General features: G+C 33.2%; 1 protein-coding gene and 1 long non-coding RNA gene across 4 annotated transcripts in view; both read right to left on the reverse strand.

The window, feature by feature from the left end:
* dpr12 (defective proboscis extension response 12) overlaps nucleotides 1–21,491 on the reverse strand; it is a 337,047-nt gene that overhangs the window by 288,018 nt on the left and 27,538 nt on the right. The window lies entirely within an intron of this gene.
* LOC138124038 (uncharacterized) lies at nucleotides 13,376–20,136 on the reverse strand. Its single transcript, XR_011156985.1, has 2 exons — nucleotides 13,989–20,136; nucleotides 13,376–13,929 (listed from the first exon to the last, which is right to left on the reverse strand). It is a non-coding gene; the product is annotated as an uncharacterized lncRNA (long non-coding RNA).

Here is a 21,491-nt window from a genome sequence, read left to right on the forward strand (position 1 = left end):
TTAAAATATTTTTTTGTTAATTTGCTTATTATTTATTGTTTTGTTGTTATCTAATATTTATTGCAATGCTATTTTTTAATAAAAAATCAAATAAAACAATTGCTTATAAAAAAGAATATTTTATTCAAAAAATTGAAATTACGCCTAAACGGCTGCAAATAGGCATACATAATGTTAATAAAAGTGGCCTTAAAATTTAATGTTACATTTATATCTAGTATCAGAAACGGTAGTTGCCATTTAAAAAAATGAAGTTTTCAATATTTTTTTATTATAAATTTTAAAAAATTGCAGTAGGCGTATGAAACATTAAAACAATGTCGTTGATAGCGCAAAAAGCGGCTAAATCTTTGGCAAGTCAGTAAGGTAAAAATAAATTATTTATTATTATTCAGGAATTATAAATTTTTTAATGAAACCCTGCAACCTCACTTTTTTGCAAAAAAGATGACATAGGTCAAAAACGATGACAGATAAGTATTGACAAAAAGACGTACTAAATTCAAAAGTTAACGTAGAATCGAAATGTGAAGTCAAAATGGGGCCTTTCTATTTAAAAACACAAAGATGGCATCGATTTCCGGTATTTCCGGAAGTGCCGCCATTTTGAAAATATTTCATTTGAACTTGGAGTAGTCGATTATAGTCAACTACCAATTTTCATATTAATATGATTTTGGGAAATCAAAAAGTTTCTAATGAACGGGCTACGTGAATCAGCCTGTATATGTATATTAGTTGTGCATTCTTATGCAGTTATTCTTAAACACAACACACTTTAAGCTATAATTATAATTTATTTTCCAGTAATTATTACTATGTAGTATTTAAATAACATCGGTTATTGAATAAATATAAAAACAAAACATGTCTCAAAATCTAATTGGATAAAATAAATATTAGAAAGGGTAGTGCTTTATTAGGTTTCATAAATAAATTAGGAAAATAAGTTAATAGCACTTAATATTGACTTAATATTAATGACTTGGTTAATATTCAAACGCCTAAAATATGTATATTTTAAGGATTGTATAAATCATTCTGACACAAACAAGGGAACTTTAAAAGTACCTAATCTATTGATAAAAGAAGAAATAAAAATAAATTAATTGACTGTATTTCATTCATATCTGTTAGGTTAAAAATAACTTCAATAAAAGTTATCGACAGATATCACTAGAAAATTTGATGTAGGTAATTTTTTTTGTAAATTAACTGCCTGTGACAGGTAAAAACGAAAAGGGGAAAGGGCAAAATTATAAGAAAACGATGAAAACAGTGAAGACTTAATGATACCACAAATTGAAACCTAAGATAAATTTTTATCGAATTAAACATTTATGTGGGATTAAAGTACCTAATACCAACGTTGTGAAAATCACTTATATTTACTTTCAAAATTAATTACATATTTGGAATTTAACTAACTCAATGACAGAATGTTAAGGGTTAATAAACTAAAATATGCTTTAATATTTGCTTTTAATAATTACAACATGTTTTGTCAATAAAATTGATCGAAGCAAACAGGATTGTGGCTTTCCGGTTTGTATAATGCCAATAGAATTATATTAATTACTAGCGGAGTGTAAACACACAGTTTACTTAATTAGTCAATGATGTTAAGAAAATGGTTATTTCAACAATAAAAACAAATTTTTAGTCATATTTAATTTTTATTCTATTCTACAAATATGGTGGTAGAACTGTGCAATAATTTAAATAAATCTCACAAATAAAAATACTTCTTCAGGTTTTTAGATATAATAGTATGTACATATTTTTAATACATATACATACATATTTTTGTTTCAATATTTAAATTCTCATTACATATTTATAACTGATCCCAATTTTCATTAAGAGTAGAAGTGTCTCTTTTTGTGGTAAGCCCAGAGATTGAAGAAGACCGAAACGCAGTTGAGCGAAGCACAAAAAGAGCAAAAATATTTGTTTTTAAAAATTATATAGAAAAACACCTGGAAAACTGTGTAGCAATCAGAAAATATTTACGCAAACAGACAACTAAGAATTTTTTTTTCTCCCTTGAATAAAATAACTATAGTTCACCGAGTGGAACTAATGATCATCGTATGTAGCCCAAATATTAGAATAAAATATCAATATGATAAGAGTAGTTTCGCCGTACCTACTGTTATTTTTCATAGTGGAAACAGCAAAATAATTGTTGTTAGAGGTTAACGTGACCATCGACTGGTAATAAAACACATGAATCACGTGTGTGTTTTTTTTATGAGTACTAAGCGTATGACTGTTGATAAAACCCGATAATAAATTATTGCATTTGATCCATTATCGATGACATCACCCCGTCCACAACGCATCCCTCGAACCCATAAAATTACCGGTGCAAAAACGTTTTTGTGTCAGACTGCACACGAAATCTAGATTTTTCAATAATTCATATAGCCACGCAAACGAAAACACGAAACACAAACAGATAGAGTGTCAATGGTTCAGACATTTCAATATAACCAGTCGAAGAAATACGCTTTTTTATTATATCCTGAATTGTGGGGGTGTGGGAAGTGCAAGTTCCAAATTTGATCAGCGCATATTGAAAAGACGGCTTAAATTGCCACAAACGTAACCTGCCGAGCTATATTTAAAAAGTGTCAGTCATAGGTAATAAATCAGTTTGAAGAGATTCTGACTGTTCAAAAGTGATTACTATTGATCCGAACGTGGATTTGCTTCAATTTAGAATATTAAATGCAATAGGAAAAATCGCGCCTTCCTGAAAGAATATATCCGTTCCAGCCTTAAACAACTAATTTTTTTGTTAGCATGACGCAGCATAACCACGCCTTGTAATTTTTCATCGGATAACTGATTCTTTTGCTTATTTGTGTTAGAACCAGATTTATGATTACGATTCACTGTACGATTATAATGGAAAAATGTCATTTCACATAAACTTCTACATGCACTATATGAAAATGACCATAATTACATTATTTATTAGTAAAAAGCATTATTCATGAGATATTAACAACTTCATCATCATCACATGGAAACTTTTTTCTCAGTTTGTTTGGAAATGTAGAAAGAAATTAACTTTTAAGGTTTATTTTTTAAAAGCATTGCAAGACAAACTATTTAGTAGCCAAGTATTTTTAAACATGTAACATAAATAAAAAACAAAACAATTTTAATATAAATGTAAATTAGTTTTCTAATTTACTTAATGTAGGGTAAATCCGAGGAGATGGCCATAAGGGATAAATTGCTCACAAAAATTTTTTTGTTTTATTATTTATTATGTTCATCTAGCAAAAGGAACTGGTGAGTCCAATATAAATACCGGACCACTACGCTGTGAATAAACCAAAAGTAGAGTAATAAACATTTTAAACTAACTATATGTTATGCATACGTTTAGATACTTTAGTTGTCGAAAGTACGTTACATATTCCATTCATTTTTCCTTGTGCTTTTTGCATTTAAACGATCAGCTTAATATATTACCCTCAAAAAATAAGCTAAAAATTAACGCAGTGGCCAAACATCTTCTGTCAGTCTTAAATTAAACGCCCCGAATGAAAGTAAAAAAATATTAATTGAATGTTATTTTAGAATAACTATTTCATTTTTATACGCATCAAAGTATGCGTTGAAGAGTCGATTGTGAGCGCACCATTCATCAGTCTGTAGAGTAAAAACGATAAAAACACAAACAACGCAAAAAGTGAGGTTAGATTTAAACAGCTGATCCGTGATCTGTAATCCGTGGTGCGTTCCAATCGACTCTTCAACACCTACTTTGAGGATAAATTTAAATGAACACCAGTTACAAACGTAAAGTTATTCAAATAGATGGCAATTGGTCTATAAAATGCTATTGAAGCTGTAAGGAGTGAAAATATGTCTATACTATACACCATGTGGTGTATACATTAATGAAATAAAACAAGACGGAAACTTATCGAGGAAAAGATACAGGAAGTGGAAAAAAGACTGTTTCCTGAATTAAGCATGTCATCCACAATGATATGGCCATCTATCCCTTGGTTCTAAGATGGCTATTTGATTTTTTTTTTCAAATACGATTATTTGTAACGATTTTTAAAGATTACTTACCACAAATTTAATAAATAATCTTGTCATTTATAAAAGAGTATGTATTTTTATTTTACATAACATAAACTAAAAGCTGAGCAAATTGATTGTCAAATCATGGCCAACTAGAAATAATCCTAGTAAAACCCTCAATAAAAAGTAAATTTAGTTTAAATATGTATTAGGAAATAACCATTTTCACCTATTTACTCAGCTTGAGTTTTAAACTCTAGAAAAAAAAAATCAAATTTCAATATTAAATATCTCCACTCGAACTTTTCGCTCGTGCACCCAGTACATATTAATACACTCCGATTTTAATAGTTGTTCTACTTCTACATTGTTTAAATATTTCATGCCCTTCTCTTGGTTGGTAATGTAAGTTACATTATTTTCTCCTGTCCTATTTTAATAACAATCATCCAAATATTTGACTAAATTAAAGTGAAATATGCTACATCACTCGAACTATTTTATTTGAATATCAAATTAAATATATCACGAATTTACCAGGGAGAATAAATGTAATCTGCATTTGCAATCTCAGAGAGACGGTTTCACAGGTGCACCTCATCAATTTTGATCAAATTGTGATGTGTTGTATTATGGCATTGAAAAGAAGGATGTAATATTCTCTTATATGAGGGAGGTAAGAGATGACTTTCATTCTTAAAGTTAACAACAAGTTAAGGGCAACAATATATGTAGTTTCTGAGAAGAGAAAAAGTATTTTTTGACTTTGATGAAACCAACATTGTGTTCTTTTTAATTTGATCTAAAATACAATATCGAAATTAAATTGAGTGCACTTTATCCAGAAATTATGGAATTTAGCCACCGTAGTAGTTTATTATTGTTATATCTCCTTCTAATTGTTCTTAGATACTACTGATTTTTGTTATAGGAATCTCAAAGGATCAAATATATTTCAATAATATTACAGTTTACTCTGAAATTATTATTTATGCAAATAAAATATCGCCAATAGTAATAAAAAACACATATGCGGTTTACAATCGATAATTGATAAATGTAGGATTTGCGGAACTGAAGGGGAAACAATTGAACACATCATTTCTTCTTGCACCGTTTTGGCTCAAAGCGAATATAAAAAACGTCACGATATATTCGCTAAAATTATACACATGAATTTAGCTGTTAAATTCAATTTATTAAAGAATACACAACCACATTATAGTTATACACCAGAAAGTTGTTTGGAAAATGACAGTTACAAGTTATATTTTGATAGAACAATTTTAACTGACATTCATATTAAGCATAACAGACCAGACATTATAATTTTAAATAAACAACAAAAGCAAGCATATCTTTTAGATATAGCTGTTCCAAATTCACACAATATAACACAGACATATAATACAAAAATTAATAAATATTTAGAACTCTCCGTTGCTATGAGAAATCTTTGGTGTTTAGAAAAAATTTCGATTTTGCCATTTATAATTTCAGCAACAGGAATAGTACCGCAATCTCTTTTTAAAAATTTAAAAATTCTGGATTTAGATAACACATTGGTAGTTGAAATTCAAAAAGGTATATTATTATACTCATGTCACATCGTGAGGAAGTTCCTTAACATTGACACAGAACATAATACACAACAAAGTCAAAATGCGGAGGCGAGACGCCGGTAATTATGTTGATAAGCACTGCACTATTACTTGATAGTAATATCCGTAATAGTGTATGTACTCCGGCAAAATTGCCGTGCCGCCGGGTGGAGGTGGGATAGTGTGTATAACAATACGGCGGCCCAACAATTATAAATACAGTATCATCATTCGTTAGTGGAGGTAAGCAACGTCGGGCGTAGTCAGTGTTTGGGTGGGTCCACCGGGAACAGCATGCATAGGCGTGAATGCCTGTAAAATCTAAAAAAATACATATTAAATCCAGCCTCGATGCCATGTTCCATTTTTATAAAATATTCACGCTTAAGTTTTTATTTTTTTCAAAATTTTCAAGCAAGACGTGCCAGAACTAAAAACTTAAGAGCATAATTTGATAAAACTATCATATTCTTTAAAATAAAAATGGAAATATTAGTAAGGGACGTAAACGAGGCTGTTTTAAAGTCATAAAAACAAAAAATGTAAGAATACAACATTAAAAAAGTACAAAAAACTACGTTACACAATGTTAAATAGGTTAAATAATTTACAAATTACTTGGTATTCTCGGGGGTAATACCATAAGTGCTTAAAAATTACCGATGATTTTCATGGAAACTTGTTGTTAATAATTAAGTTCGAAGAATGAGTAATTATCCGATTAATTTTTAAGCACAAGAGGTAACTATTTAGGGAGAATATTTCTGGAATAAAAATACAGAATACTTCAAATCAATTTTTTTCTCGACAAAAATGTGTACTTTTTTGACATAAACTGTCTCCAGACATTATTCTTACTCTTTTCCGTGTTTTTGGGTACACTTCTAATGACATTTTCGCCAATTTTTCGTTCTGTTATTACTCCAAATCGATTCATGACTCTATGAAACTTGGGTTTTCTTGACTTGAACGTTTCTGCTGTAACAATGTGAAATTTCCACTGTAATTTTTTGAATTTCCATTTAATAATTCAGTACCTGTTGCATTGTTACAACAATGTATGAGTGAAATATTCTGAGAAACCACTCAGGATTGCACTAATGAATTTCCAAATTCCTTAACACGACACACACATCCTTTCAATTTTATGTTAAATGGTTAATGCCAACAACTTCTGACAATGTGAAGACGACCAGTGAAAGTTGGTAAAAGTTACTAAGTGAAAATCGATATCTAATTAATTAAAGAAACATTGAATAGTAATATTTCATGAACTTTGAAACTTTCAAGGTTTATTATAATCAAATTAGTAATGAAATGGTAAATGTTTAATGATCTAAGATATTCATATGTAGATTATTAAAATATTAAGTTTATGATTTCCCCTAAAAACTTAAATACTTCTAAATAAACATCTTCTTCGTGAGACCCGATTTTATCATTTTTATACAAATCCCAAGTGGAGAATTAGTAAGTAATGATTATATGATTATATTAAATAGTGTTGCAAATGTAATTTTAAAAATTGGTCCATAGGTAATTTTCTCTCTCAAACACTATTGATTTTCGTTATTGTAAACTCAAGTTTTTAAGATATTTCTCCATAATTTATTAGTTATTATTTACGGTGCAATGCCTTAAATTGTTGGTTGCTGCAGTATCACTCTGTCAACACCAATAACAGTTATCAGTTCCACAAGTTATTTTTGATAAAAGTTTTTTAATTTACCACAATGAAATTGAAAGATTCTGAAATGTTGAACACCTATTTCCTCTGAAAAATGTTTCATTTAAAGCTTCAAGCTTCTGAGCAAATTGAATTTTCAAATAATTTGTTATTATGTACTTTTGAAAATTCTTACTTTGTGCGTGAGCCTCGTTGAAATGTTGAAAATCTGCATTCGTCTTTCTTTACGGTTGATTTGTTGTTGTAAAGTGACAGGTTGTTCACCACTGCAGCATTTATCTGCTTCCAGAAAATTGTATTCTGTTTTGGTTCGGTTGATAAATTGTGCAGTAAATACAATCAGCTTTGCATTCTTGCAAGACAAGCGGGCGCTTACACTTATACTCAGAACGTTATTTGTTGTCTGTTCTGAAGACGGCTTAGTCTTCGTTTTAATTTTTTGTCAGTTTGCGTTTCTGGCTTTCCATCCGGAAAAGCACAAGTCGTCCTTAAGTAAGCATCCGCCGATAAATCCAGAAATAAAACTCAAGGATGACTAAAACCCGTCCATTTTTCGCTGTCAGAATCAGTAATGTATTACCGGGAAAAATGATAAGCGTAGGTAACACCCCTTAAATATTTCACAACATAATAATACGTGAAAAATAGCGAAGAAAATGGGAGCTGGGGTAGATTAAGCCTTAAAAATATGGCAAAGAGGTAAGAAACCAACCCGGGGAAAAATAGCTAACACTTAATACAAAATACAGTGAAGAATACATGGGCTTTTAAAAAGGCGACACCCTGCAAGTTAATCACCGTGAAAGCTTTACATTCCGACCACAACTCACAATAACTCCTGTATGTGGACGCATTTATCGCATTAACGACTCCGGATGTATTCGAAAAGCTCGCGAATACAAAATCTCAAAACCCTTACGCATACTTACAGACATGTATAATGCAAAACCACGAGCCGGGGAAATATTGTTATCTTCGATATGCCGGGAAGTATTGACACCAAAGCTTTCCGGCAAGGTGGGAGGCGAATACAGCTTTAAGGAAACGCCCCAAATCCTTCTTGTATAATAGTCATTTTCCACAAAACTTTGAACCATAACATACATCCTATATAAACATTAATTTCCGATTTTGTGTACTCACCCACGGAGCTTTGCTACTCCGACTGTAAGATGTCCTCTAACAAACTAATAGTCCAACAATTGTGTCAGCAACTGCTCAAGTAACGTTTTGCTTACATTATTATTTTTATATTATGTTTAAAGATTTTTTTCAAAACATTCCAAGAGATGAAAATTAATTGGGAGCGCCGTACCATTGTAGTCGATTTAAATAAAAGCATTTAGACGCCTTCATACAATTCTAATTAGTGGAAAATGTAAATGAGCTTTGTCATTGCCACAGCGATCACTACAAATGTTCGAATTAAAAACGGATATTTTTAATATTCCTAACTTTTAGAAATAGTAGAAACTCGTTGAAAATGCAACTCATAATACATTTCCAATGAAAAGCTGGATGTTGCAATCACAATATACAAATTTCCTTTGGAAATGTATTGTGGGTTGCATTTTCAGTTCCGTCGGGCTCATTCATTCGTGAAATACCCTGAATATGTATTTGAAATCAAAAAGAAAACGATAAAGTAGAAAATGTTCCATCACTGAAGTAGTTATTAATGTAATTGCTTAGGTGTGAACAACAACCATTTAGTTTTTATTTACTGAAAGGTACCAATACCAATTCAATACATTTATTCTGACCTCACTAGCAATAACCACATTCATAAACATAAGTGAATTTATTGTCGTTATTTGTCATTAGACTACTTATTTACAAGATTCTGATGTAATAAAATTGTAAATTATGGGGAAGTATTAAGAAAATAAACGTTTTTTGTAACCAGTATTCCCAGTAATGACAGTAATAAAGTCTGGTAATATACTATCGGTAATTTTTCCTTCAATAATTTCTGTCGATACACTTGGAAGACACGTTTACATTATAAATGACCTTTACATTATATGATTGTCATAAAAATATGCTACGTGAAAAAGGAAGTAAAACGATTTCGCATTTTATCCAGAACTGCGCCAAAGCTCCTCAATATTATCGTCTCATATATTTCAAGATATCGGAACTGTATGAAAAAAGGCGTGTATTTATGCACATTAATCACAGACGCTGTGAACAATACTACCAAAAAAATAAATAACAAATAAGTGGAAAGCTTTTATCGGGGATCTGAAAGCAATAGATTTTCAGCGATGAAAAATATAGTGTAAATTCAATGAAATGTTTACCACCACTTAATGAATGTCATTAAACAGGAGCAGACTGTAACAGTGAAATGCTGTTAAAATTCTGATTAGTGGAAGTCCACAACCATGCAAATATCGTCGACGGAAATCGATAGTAATTTTGAATATGTAGGCCCTCAATTACTCTGATCGTTTGAAATAAAATGGGCCCGATTGTTATTAAAATATATGAAACGTTCTGTCACACCTAATGGCGCTTATTTTAATTTTATGCAAATGGAAAGCTTTCAAAATATTATTACCAGAAAAAATATTAACCGGTTGCAAAAAAAGCAATTTTCTGATTTGGATCATGCTCAACCACTACAAATATTAATTAACACTTTCACTGTCCTGACAGTGTGTGGAAATATTTGTTCCGAGTCTGCAGCTCCACTCCTAAATAACGGATAATTTGTTCGAAAATGCGTATAACACCCTGACTTAATCACTTCATTAATATTTATGACTCAGCGCTGGATGCATCTTTTTCCTTAAGCTCTGCAATCCCGAAGAATGTCGAGCTTACGCGATTACTACAATACATTTTCGGGGGCTGAAGTTTCTTATTAATTATACACTGTACACTACAAGCAATACATCATAATTTAAGCCTTTCAGTGCATAATGGCCGTGGGGGTGTAAGTCGTTCGCGTTTACACCTCCTTTTTTTAACAAGAAACTTCTATTTGCATTAAAAAGCTTTCTGTTGTGTTCTTCATGTAATTTATCTTTTATGGTAATAAGAGAAAAAAGCAGCACTCAAGACAGAAAATAAATTGGTGTAGAACAGATTTAATATTATAAGTTATAACCTTCACAATATAGTTTCAACAACTTCTGTGGCGAAGCTTCGGACAAACTGAATAATAGAGATTGTTTGGACAAAATGTAGAAGTATTGGAGACAAACTGATTCAATCATAGTGTCGATAAACTCTTCATTCAGAACTAAACATTGTACAGAGGACAAAAGGATATAAATCTAATTGAAAGACAAGACAAGCTTTTACGCTCCAATTACTTAAAGAAATCATTTCAATGAAATTAGAGAGTACAAGACAATTCTCTGCATCACCACTACTAAAAGATTACGTTGTTAGTCTAAAATAACACGAAATTTTAAAAAATTGTCAGAGTTCGCAAGTCATAATCTTGCTACTTGTTCTGAAGGATTTCAGGAACATGTTCCGTCAAAGCAGCCCACCATTCCTACGACGACGTTTACCAAGTTATAAGGAAAACTATTTTTTTATAACTTAATTTAGCTATTGCGGCTGGGGACGGTTGAGGGCGGCTGAGGGCGGCGTAATGACCTGACGTCTACACTAAACTAAGTCTCTCTACGCGCTTATTCACATCCTAAAATTCAAATTAGCAACGTTAAAAACACCCGATAATAATCTTGGGTGTGGAAGCAAAAAAATTTAATCCAGTTTTTAATACAGGGAAAAACATCCTTTGTAAGATATGTGAGACTTAACAAACATGATCTCAAAATGAAAATTATAAATTATCAAATTAAGAGAGATTATCTCAAATTTACTAAACGCTGAAATTTATGTTAAAGAGAATATTGCAGTAGTTTCATTTAGAAAATATTTTGCTCTACTCTCGTCTTCAGTTTTATCCGTCTTATGATTTATACGCCTTATCTTTATTTAGCAGATTCAACAATAAGTGAATAGATAAGAAGATATCTTCTTTGTGTGAGCATGGATGAGCACCAAAATGAATTCACTTGCCTTTGTTCACTTCTAATATTGATCTCGTCTAGCTTAAATACATTCATCGTCTTCGTAAAATTACAGTCTAGCATTTAATCAAGTTATTAGGCGCACCTGAAGACTCTGATTCAATTGAAACTATTAAAACGTTGCAGAGAAAATTTCATTAATATTGTAGCTACTGAAATCATCGCCGATAATCACATTGGTTTCGAATTTCCAGTTTCACAATATAATTTATTTTAGTTAATGGCATTTATAACTGAAAAATCCACACGTTTAATTCGACCATCATGATCGAAAAAGTAATTTAATCCCAATTAATACAGATCGATATAATTTATTGCCTACATTTCTAGACCCAGGAGTTAACTAGCTTTAACTTTTTTTCTGTTAATTGCAAAATTAATTAAAAACTAGAAGAATGAAAATAATCGCACCTTAAGGTACTGGTGCGAAGAGAAAAAGAGTTATTTAAATGAAAATCGTCTTCACAGTCTTCACACATAGAAGCAGTATCGTCAATCATTATTTTAGTTCGCGTTTCTGAAAGATATGTCAAAAATTAGTCAAATTTTAATTGGTTTATTTAATTTCCTGTATTTTTCCCTTAATTAATTTATCTACAAGCGTCCAATAAATAGTTATTTACGAACCAAGTGCGGGAAGACGATGTTCCCGCGTGAGCGCATTTTTTAAAGCACGAGCGACGAAGGAGCGAGTGCCTTTAATTAATGCGCGAATGAACGGAAGATGTCTTCACGCAAGTGGTTCGCACAATATTTTTTGTACGAAAATTAAATTAAATTTTTTTGTTTCAATACATTAAACATAAACGAACATAAAACCAAGTAGGCAGTGATCTTTGGTTATTGGAAACAATTGCTTCACTTGATATTTCAATTTTTGCAATAATTTGTGAATTTTGTAGGAACAATTTTCAACGATTATAAATCTTTCCGTAATTTTTTAATGGAGGAAAACCCAAGGAAGTTGTATTTTATGAACTAAATTTTATTATTATCAAGACAGATTTTTTTAATGCCTCAAAGGGCCAGTATTTTTTGCAATTTTTACATTCGAGTCGACCGGGAAGCACTCGTTTCGGAGCGAGCGTTGGATGTTGGAAGCGTTGCTTTCAAGGCTATGAGTACAAAAACAATTTTATCGCACGGTGTCCAGTAAAGTGTGCACGATTGTACAGCGTCATTATAAATGATTGTCCCATCGCAGTTGGCGTTGAAAACCCACACAAATGTTGGATGTGCCGCCAGCCTCGCAACGTTAGACAAACTAATAGACAGATTTCTACTACCGCTAGTACCGCCACCTATCGGCGATACTAGTCTGACTCATGTCACAACGCTTGCGGCACATCCAACTACGCCATCAACGCCTACTGCGATGGAACAATAATGTATAATGGCCCTGTTGTTAATAGTCATTTATAGCAAGCGCCGAAAGCAAGAAATTACAAAAAATTGCATGTACCTTTTATTCCATCAAGTCGTGATTTTACGATGTTGCTAAGGGCGATGATAATTTGTTGACTGCTTCATTGTTTCAGAGTGTCATTTGAATGAATGATTTAATTTTTCCATCCTCGAAATTGTCCTGTCCGGCCGCAAGCGCCTCAGCGACAATTTTTCTCTCGGTACGTTAAAAATGATTTCGTGGCCTTGATATACTGTTAATGACTAAATTAAGGGACAGTCTACGAAAGCTCCTTCATGAAATTAACCAAAGTATGAAAATGAATTTCAACGACACAACTTCTTTCAATCTCTTCCATTTTCGTTCGTACGAGACTGACAACATTCAAAGAAAAAGTGATTAAGTCAAATTTTGTGTATCAAAGCAATGGCTATTTTGTATACAAAGTTTCGTCTGAACACAGTTCCTATTCTCACTCGTACAGTTTCACGTTTGTTGTGAGTTGAGCCATGATGTTGTGTTCACTCAATTTCATTACACTCGAGGGGGAAATCTAAATAATGTTTGCACAATAGCAATATTTCACATATTTTTGGAAAGTTTACACAGAATATACACCGATACATTTCAAACATACTCGTATACCTTGACAATCTTGGAAATTTTGGGAATAAAAATATTTACATAATTTGATATCAAAAACTTGTCTTCGCAGTTAGAAATCAATATTGAAATTTGTTACTGAATTAGGGATTATTGAGTGTAACTGAATTCAGTCGGCAAAACTCACAAAAACATGAGCAAAATCCAAGAAAAACAGGATCCGGAGAATGCTTGTCTGGATTTAGGTCTAAGATTCGATCCGGTTCGATCCAATTAAGGATAAAATTGGAACTTGGATAGTTCGTAAATAATTGACCAGATCGTGGATTTTTATACCGTCGGATTTGGAAGTGCAGCCTACCAGATTCATCCAATATAAAGAACACAAATTATACATCTATCGACTAAAATCAGTAAAAAAATATCAAGATTTACTTCACGCATATGCTAGAGCTACCTAAAATCAAAAACTGACATAATTTGTAGTCCTTCCTTCTGACTGTTCCCTGATGCATCCACGAAAATCTAAAATAAAAAACAAAGATATAACGTAAGATAGTATAACTTGACAAGCTTATTTTTACCTTAGACATGAATTTTCTGTTTCGTTGCAAGCACTACAATGCACCTCTAGAAGCAACTGCTCCGTATCAAGTTGGATAAGTACAAAAGATATGCAAAGGCATCAATCCTCATTTCTTGAGCAGTGGCACGAGTTCGCACAAAACACATATTGTCATGCTTTTCACATAATTTGCTGATCTCGTTTATTTAATGTTATGAGATCTAGTTCCCTCGACGTAGAACTATGCAAAGCATTTTGGTGCATCATAATGCATTTTGCTGGTTCGAGGAGATTTCTTGGATTTTATTTTCCACTCTCGCATTCGCGTGCTATTTAAAACGTTCCTGGTCAGCACAAAAAGTAACTGGCTTTTAGCTAGAAGTAGAGAGAAAGGACTTGTTATTTAATTGAATTAATCCTGCAAAAACGATTAATAACAATCAGGGCTTTTCAAGAAGTTTAGTCACAGCGAAATTCACTGAACACGAAATGTAATTATATTATAACTCCACAACTAGAGACATTTCAGATTGCTTCTGAAACAATTTCGCTTAAAATTTTTGCCGCAAATGTTTTTCTTGTTATGAAAGATAGTGACATATCCAACTGAAGCTAAATTCGTTTTTTGTCAGTTACTTAATCAATAATGTTGCAAGATCTATTTATTACTACGGCACACTTATATCGTGGCAATTTCGTCAGGAATCAGTAATGAAGTAACACATTCTAGAACTAGGCTACGGAAGTTTTTACTATAGAAATAATAAATTTTATCAGAACTAGAACAGATTTTACATTTTTCAAACTATGACCTCCTTTGAAGTGAAAGCAACAAATATTTTTTTTTTGCCTAACTGGGGATGATGTTGATGATATTAATGTTGGCGTCATTAAAAAAAAGAGTATGTGTTTAAGACCCCACGACAGAAGTGAAAACTCGGCTAAATTTGGCTCCCCCGAACTAACTCGAATGAGCCTTTCACCTCGGAGCGTGTGACGTGACGCGTGACACTGAAACTAATTCACTGCCCGGTAATAATGTCGCGGTACGCCTAAAGGAATTTTCACATCAAAAATAAATCAATATACTCGTAACTACATTATAATGCCTGATTTTTTCGCGAAACAACTTCCGATGAGACAGTGAATTTATAAATTCTAGATGCTTATGCAAGAAGCCCTTACTGTCTCTGAAACTTTTGAAATAACCACAAAACCCGCAAAATAAGCGGTGTTGAGTTAGCTTTCTCTTTCTTATTATAGAAATAAAATCTCTTGGTTTTACAAGATCCTTTTAAATTGAAACCCTGAAGAGTTTCGACGTGTAATAATACTTTTCCCTCTAAAAATGTGCTGTCACGAAGCATTTATCATTAGGTTTATATGAATTCTTGCAGAAAACAAAATTGAAATATTTTGTGACAAAACACAAGTCGGAATTTAAGTAGACAGTAAAATTTTGGTTTAAAACGGATTTTACAATATTTTCTTCGCCGATCAATAAAATGCAACGGTTAAAGTAACATAACAGCGCTGTAGAGTTTACGTTGGCATGAATCGGTTAGTCGTAAATTAACTGTAATACATAGTTTGGTGCAATTTGGAAAACTAATGAGCATGCACTAAACCTTTAATGTTAAAGTTTGTATAACAAATTCCATTGTATTAAGTTAAGCGGATGTTTACTTTCCTTAATTACGCTAATCTAACAGTATTAACGAAACAAGAATTCTTTCTGTTCTCCAATCGATACACCTAATTCAGCAAATTCATTTTTATTTCAGTAAAACATTTCAACAGAACTGAGCAAATTTAAGGTAATTTCACATGTTCATAAATAAAACAGTTTACGTTGTTGATGGTTCTGTCCACTTGTGGTCACGTGTTTGGTAAATTAGTGTGCAAATATTTACGGAAAAGGTCTCGTTTGCGTTGGATGAATTTATTTTGTGATTCATTGATCAAAAGAAAATCGCGCAATTTGATACTAAGTTAATCTTTCACTAAGTGAAAATTTGCGGGAGCCGTCACAAACGGAATAACAAAGAGAATCAATTTTGTCGAAACAACAAAGCAATAGGTGAGAATGAGATGAGCATCTTACTGGTTTTGAAAGTTAGGCATTCAGAAGAGGATTTAAGTTGTCACAATTAAAAGCAAAGTAATTCCTCGAGTAAATCCGCAACTTTATCCCGTCGATTTCGAAATGAAATAAAATCAAATGGCACCACCACCGACGAGCTTAACCGTTTAAATCATCGCAAAGTTTCGCTAATTCTTCTTCCCAGCTCAGACGCTTGGAAAGCATTTCCGTGGTTTTTTAAAGGCGTCCTTTGTTCCATCCAGGCGCTGTTTTATTTCTTCCCCAATTTATCTCAAACTATCTAATGGAAAAACATAATTACCGAACGGGAAGGTTTTACCTGAGAACAGCTGATAATTAGAAACGGGGTACTGTGAAGTCGTCAATCTTAAAAACGACAGCGTCATTCTAGATGCTGATTAATACGACTGAGACGGTGCAGTCATCATTAAAATTAAAAGGGCTTTCGATTCGATTAATCACTTGGTAAAATGGAACTTTTCACACGTTACAAAATTATTCAAAGTCTCTCTCTTACTTTAATTTAACAAGGAGCCGTGGCTTATTCTTAGAAATTGGCGATACTCCGGAGTTTGCATAAATTTTAATTCCGAAAGCAATTTATCCCGGAGAATCGCGTTATTGTCAAGGCTTCAATGATTTAAGGCGATAAAATCGATGTCTTACTGCTCGCAAAATTAGAAAGCTTTACAATCTGCCGAGCTGGTGCAAGCAAATTGTGCAACAAGGTTTGTCGAAACAAAAGCAATATACAAATCACTTGTTTCAACACCACTTTTTTGGGGAAACGTCGTTGACAATAAATATTTCAGTGATGTTCAGAAAAGTTCCGCCTCTTTCCAAACTGTATCAAGAGCATGTTATTAACGCTCAGATTTGGGACAAAATGAACGATACATTCAATACAAATTTTATCAGCTCCACAAGACGGTGGTAAAAAATGAATGGCTCCAAAGGGCACCACAGAGTTAGTAGGGTGCATTAGACATAATCTAAATTCAGAACATATATTTCGCTCGTTTTAAAACCCGATGTTTTGTGGGACAGCAAGAAAGTTGTAAATATTCTCGAGAAAATCGGGAACTGATATCAGAGGGTGAAAGGGACAGATTTAAATATTAATTAATATGTTTTGGACTTTGTAAAACAATTTACAACCTCTCAGATCTTCATCGGCACACAAGCTGGTAAAGATTTGTAATAAAACGCTAAAATATTTTTTCTCTTCAAGCGGTCCAAAATCGCACCTTTGTGTATCTCCACAAAAACGGTAAAAGTGGAGTAGAAATACTTCAAGTCCTAGGAGTAGAAGTGTCCACAAGCCGTCAGAGTAGAAGGTCTTTTTGTGCTTCGCCCAGTTGCGACCTCGAATTCGTCTCGGTCTTGACAAAAACACTCACTTCTACTCTTAATGATATAATCTACTATTAGATAAAAAAGCAAGTGTTATCATAAGAATTAAAAATCTAGAAATATATAAACCAGTCGAAGTACAGCATTATTAGTTCGATATTTATGAATTTGTAAAATGGATGGAAAACTATAATATCTCTTCTGTTCTTTTGACACAATATGTTCTCTGGTGATATAGTCCATTTTTTAATTATAGTCCGATGGATCAATTAATAAGCAGAGCAACTGTTATATTGCTATCTCTTTTCAACATAATGTAAAACACGCTATTGGATTCTTGTACGTATTTCGTCCGTCCCACTATGCATCTCGCTTTGGCATGTGCGATTAGAGCAAGACGCGGGTTGTACGTTTATTCCATTAGTGAAGTCAAATTTTTAGGTTAGGTTTTAACTATATTGGTGATCATTTCGTTTAATTTTGCTTGAAATTTCCGCCATATAATGCCAAGGAAAAGCTACGCAACTCTTTCTTGAACAGCAGCCAGTGGCAGAAGTGGACCATTATTATCTCGTTCCGTGTAAAATACGTTAATAAATTTCTTATTAGCGTATAAGGGCATTGACCTTACGTGGCATTGCCGAACCAAAATCTTGGAAGAAAGAAAGACGGTCCAAACCTGGTTGTTTAGTGTTGTTTCCAACAACTTTTAATACATTTTACCTATTAGTTGATAAATAGTTATCAAAAGAGTTCTGCAAAGAACTGTTTTTTGAAAAACAAAATGAAATCGGAGGAATGAATTTGCAGAGAAATCATGAAAGCACGAAAGAACACAACTTAAAATCTCAAAAATTGAAATTTGTAATGATATTTGTCCCAAGATGCCAATATAAATTTTCAAATATTGGTAGCACCATGCACTGCTGTCAAATGTCGAAAGCAGACGCAGGTCATGTCGACTTCTTGATTCGGACTAAGCTCATCGGACTATAATTTAAAAAAATGGACTATAGACAACACCGAACTTCAATTTTGGCATCAGCGCTCGAAAAAGATGTAAAATAACTTGATTTGGGTCAGTAATCATTAAACAGTTATAATTATCAATTTGACAAAGCAAACAAGATTATGCGATTGACAATGAGAAAAGTTTCTTTTTTATTTTCTTTTTTTTGTATCAATTCATCATCAAAATTACAAAACACGGATATTAGGACATTGAACAACTTCATGACAACGAGAACTCATAATGGAAAGTGGAAACGTAATGGAGTAATATGAGCGTGATGATAACGCTGCTGAAATCTGATTATACACGAATTTACCTTAACGTATACTTATTAGGTAGGTTAGATTCGGAGATACGCAATCATCTAACATCTAAGAATTATAATTCATTAAACCACGTGAATTTCGAATTTCAGACCTGACTCGAATTAGTTTTAAAACACCCTGGTAACTCCACAATGAAATATTTTAAAAAGATTAATGCGGGCCGTGAACAACAGAGTTAATCTGAGATTAGCTCGTTCCTGATAAACCTGTTTTACAATGAGACGCCGACACAGTTTCGAATTTAAACGATAATCAAAGATTAAGCTTGAAGGAGTCGAACCAATTATAAAACGCGTTAAATATCCCCGGATGCGGCAGTAAATTCGGACCTAACTCTTCAGATATGGTTGAATTAATGAGAATTAGGAATCGGAGGCGGAGTGGTCTTGAGCTAATCGCCTCCGTCGGTAAATCTGTTTCGATCGCAAAAATCGAGAAATAATCGCGGTGCCGTTACATATTCATGAACGATAAAATTTAATATGGGTAATTTTTAGGTATAAAATGTTTTATAGTGCACAGCATCCGCGGCAGGATCGATGAGTAGTAAATTTTCCGGTGTATGTGCTTAGTGCCGACCGTGGAGCTGTGTATTTAAGATAAGTTGTAATTTATATCAGCACAGATCACTCTTGCTGTCACATAAACCACCAAACCTAACGTGAAACAGTCCTTAGGAGGTGGTTCGGTCCAGCCGCAGCAACTCCCGATCAACTCACATAAATTGCGGAGTGTTTTTCGACGATAAATTTAATTTGTGCGTTTTTCCATCGGAATTAAACAAGAAATATGTGGCGGGAAATGGCGGAATTAATGAACCAAATTCGGAATTCACAAACCATAGATATCGCATTTTAAGGGCCGTCATCTGGCCACATCGACAAAAAAGTACTCATCAACCAACCTGCACCGAATAAAAAATGTGGCTGCCGGAATAAATGAAATACGACCGGAAACGGGAATTCGCGTTCATCACGTACAAGCCAAGCTGGAATTATGGGGAAAGTGCATTTTTTCATTTTTGATTTGCTAACGAAATCATCTCGTTATCTACGCTATTTCAGGAACTGAACATACCTCAATTAAAAATAATTTATTTACAGAGCGAATGATATTTTCATTTTTACTGTAAAAACTTTATCCGCAAGAAATTGCCATTGAGATAAGATAATTAAAATAAATAAAACCCCTATTAGTTTAATTTTGCGTTCTGACAATATTTCGATCTCGAAATCTTTTGTTCTCCATTTTAATTTAAAATTTGTTTAAGACTTGTTTACGATCATAGATTTACATAAGTAAGTTTAATGAAAACTAGCGAACATCTTTTATGTTGTACTAAAAAGAAACATTCATGTAATACATACAGGCTATTCCACGAGTGATAATGAGCCCGACGGAATTGAAAATGCAACCCACAATACATTTGCGAAGTTAACCTGGATACGGACGCGGACAATTTCCAGGTTTACTTTGCAAATGTATCGTGGGTTGCATTTTCAATTCCGTCGGGCTCATTAAAAGCCAAAATAAAGAATGATGCTGCTACTTCATCTTCATCTAAACTAAAGAACTCATTCTCTATTCGCGAACTTTTACACAAATAAAAATGTAGCTATTACTATACTATGCTATGCAAACTTCACACGTGTGCGATAATAAGGCCTGTATCCCTCTCCTTGAGTAAATAACAATTAACTCTGCTTTAATGAATAAATTTTCTTGCAGGAACTGATAATTAAAAATAGAAAACTTGCCTCACTTGCATAAATATTGATAATTTATTTACTGTACACATATCTACCCGCATCGGTATAAAACCTGTATCCATCGATTGATGCATCAATTCTTCTTGTACAATTCGTGGCACATTTTTACCGTGGATTTGATCTGTGGAGGTTTTATATATCGCTTGTCGAAGGCTCCCTTTTTTCATAAAAATATGAATAATGTAATGTATTGATTTTGTGATTAGCTCTTCGGTAGCAAGTGTCATCCGTCGCCGCTACTTGACTAAACCAATCACGCATCTTCAATTTTTATCAGGCAGCGACATGAGTGTCGGTTGGCGAACGTGCATTTTAAAAATTCCAAATGAGTTCACCTGAACTTAATAGGACTTCCGTGACAGCCCTCGGTACAGGGAAAATTGTGACCGGCATAGAACAGAAGGACCGACTCATTTAAAATGACCGAATGGTGAAAGCGTATTGATACGTTTCCGTCTCTGGAAAACACTCGATGGGTTTCCACTTGATATTATACCCTTGTAATATGCTTAGATGGAACTGGAGTATTACAACTTCCATACAGTCACGTCTGTGAACTCTGACTACGTCTAAATGGCTCACCTTCATGAATTCACTCAACTGGAAATTTTTCTCAGCAAGTGAACAGCGTTGCTGGTATGAGGTGAGGGAAATATTGGAACTGTGCTTGTTCTGTCTCGTTTCTCATTTTAACGTTGCATAGTTTCTACTAGGTATCAAACAACTACAAATGATAATTACCTTCTTGGAAGAAGAACATGTTAATACAGCCGCTACGATAAATTACCATTTTTGTTTCAGTATAATTTTCCAACAGATTAGTAAAAAAAGTGTTTCTCGCTCGCTCGGCTAAACTCGGCTCCCCCCAACTAACTCGAATGAGCCTTTCACCTCGGAGCGTATGACTTGACGCGGGACGCGTGACGGCGTGACGGTGAAATTAATTCACTGCCCGGAG

The sequence above is a fragment of the Tenebrio molitor genome, chromosome 2 (assembly GCF_963966145.1).
Source record: "Tenebrio molitor chromosome 2, icTenMoli1.1, whole genome shotgun sequence".
Classification (NCBI taxonomy): domain Eukaryota; kingdom Metazoa; phylum Arthropoda; class Insecta; order Coleoptera; family Tenebrionidae; genus Tenebrio; species Tenebrio molitor.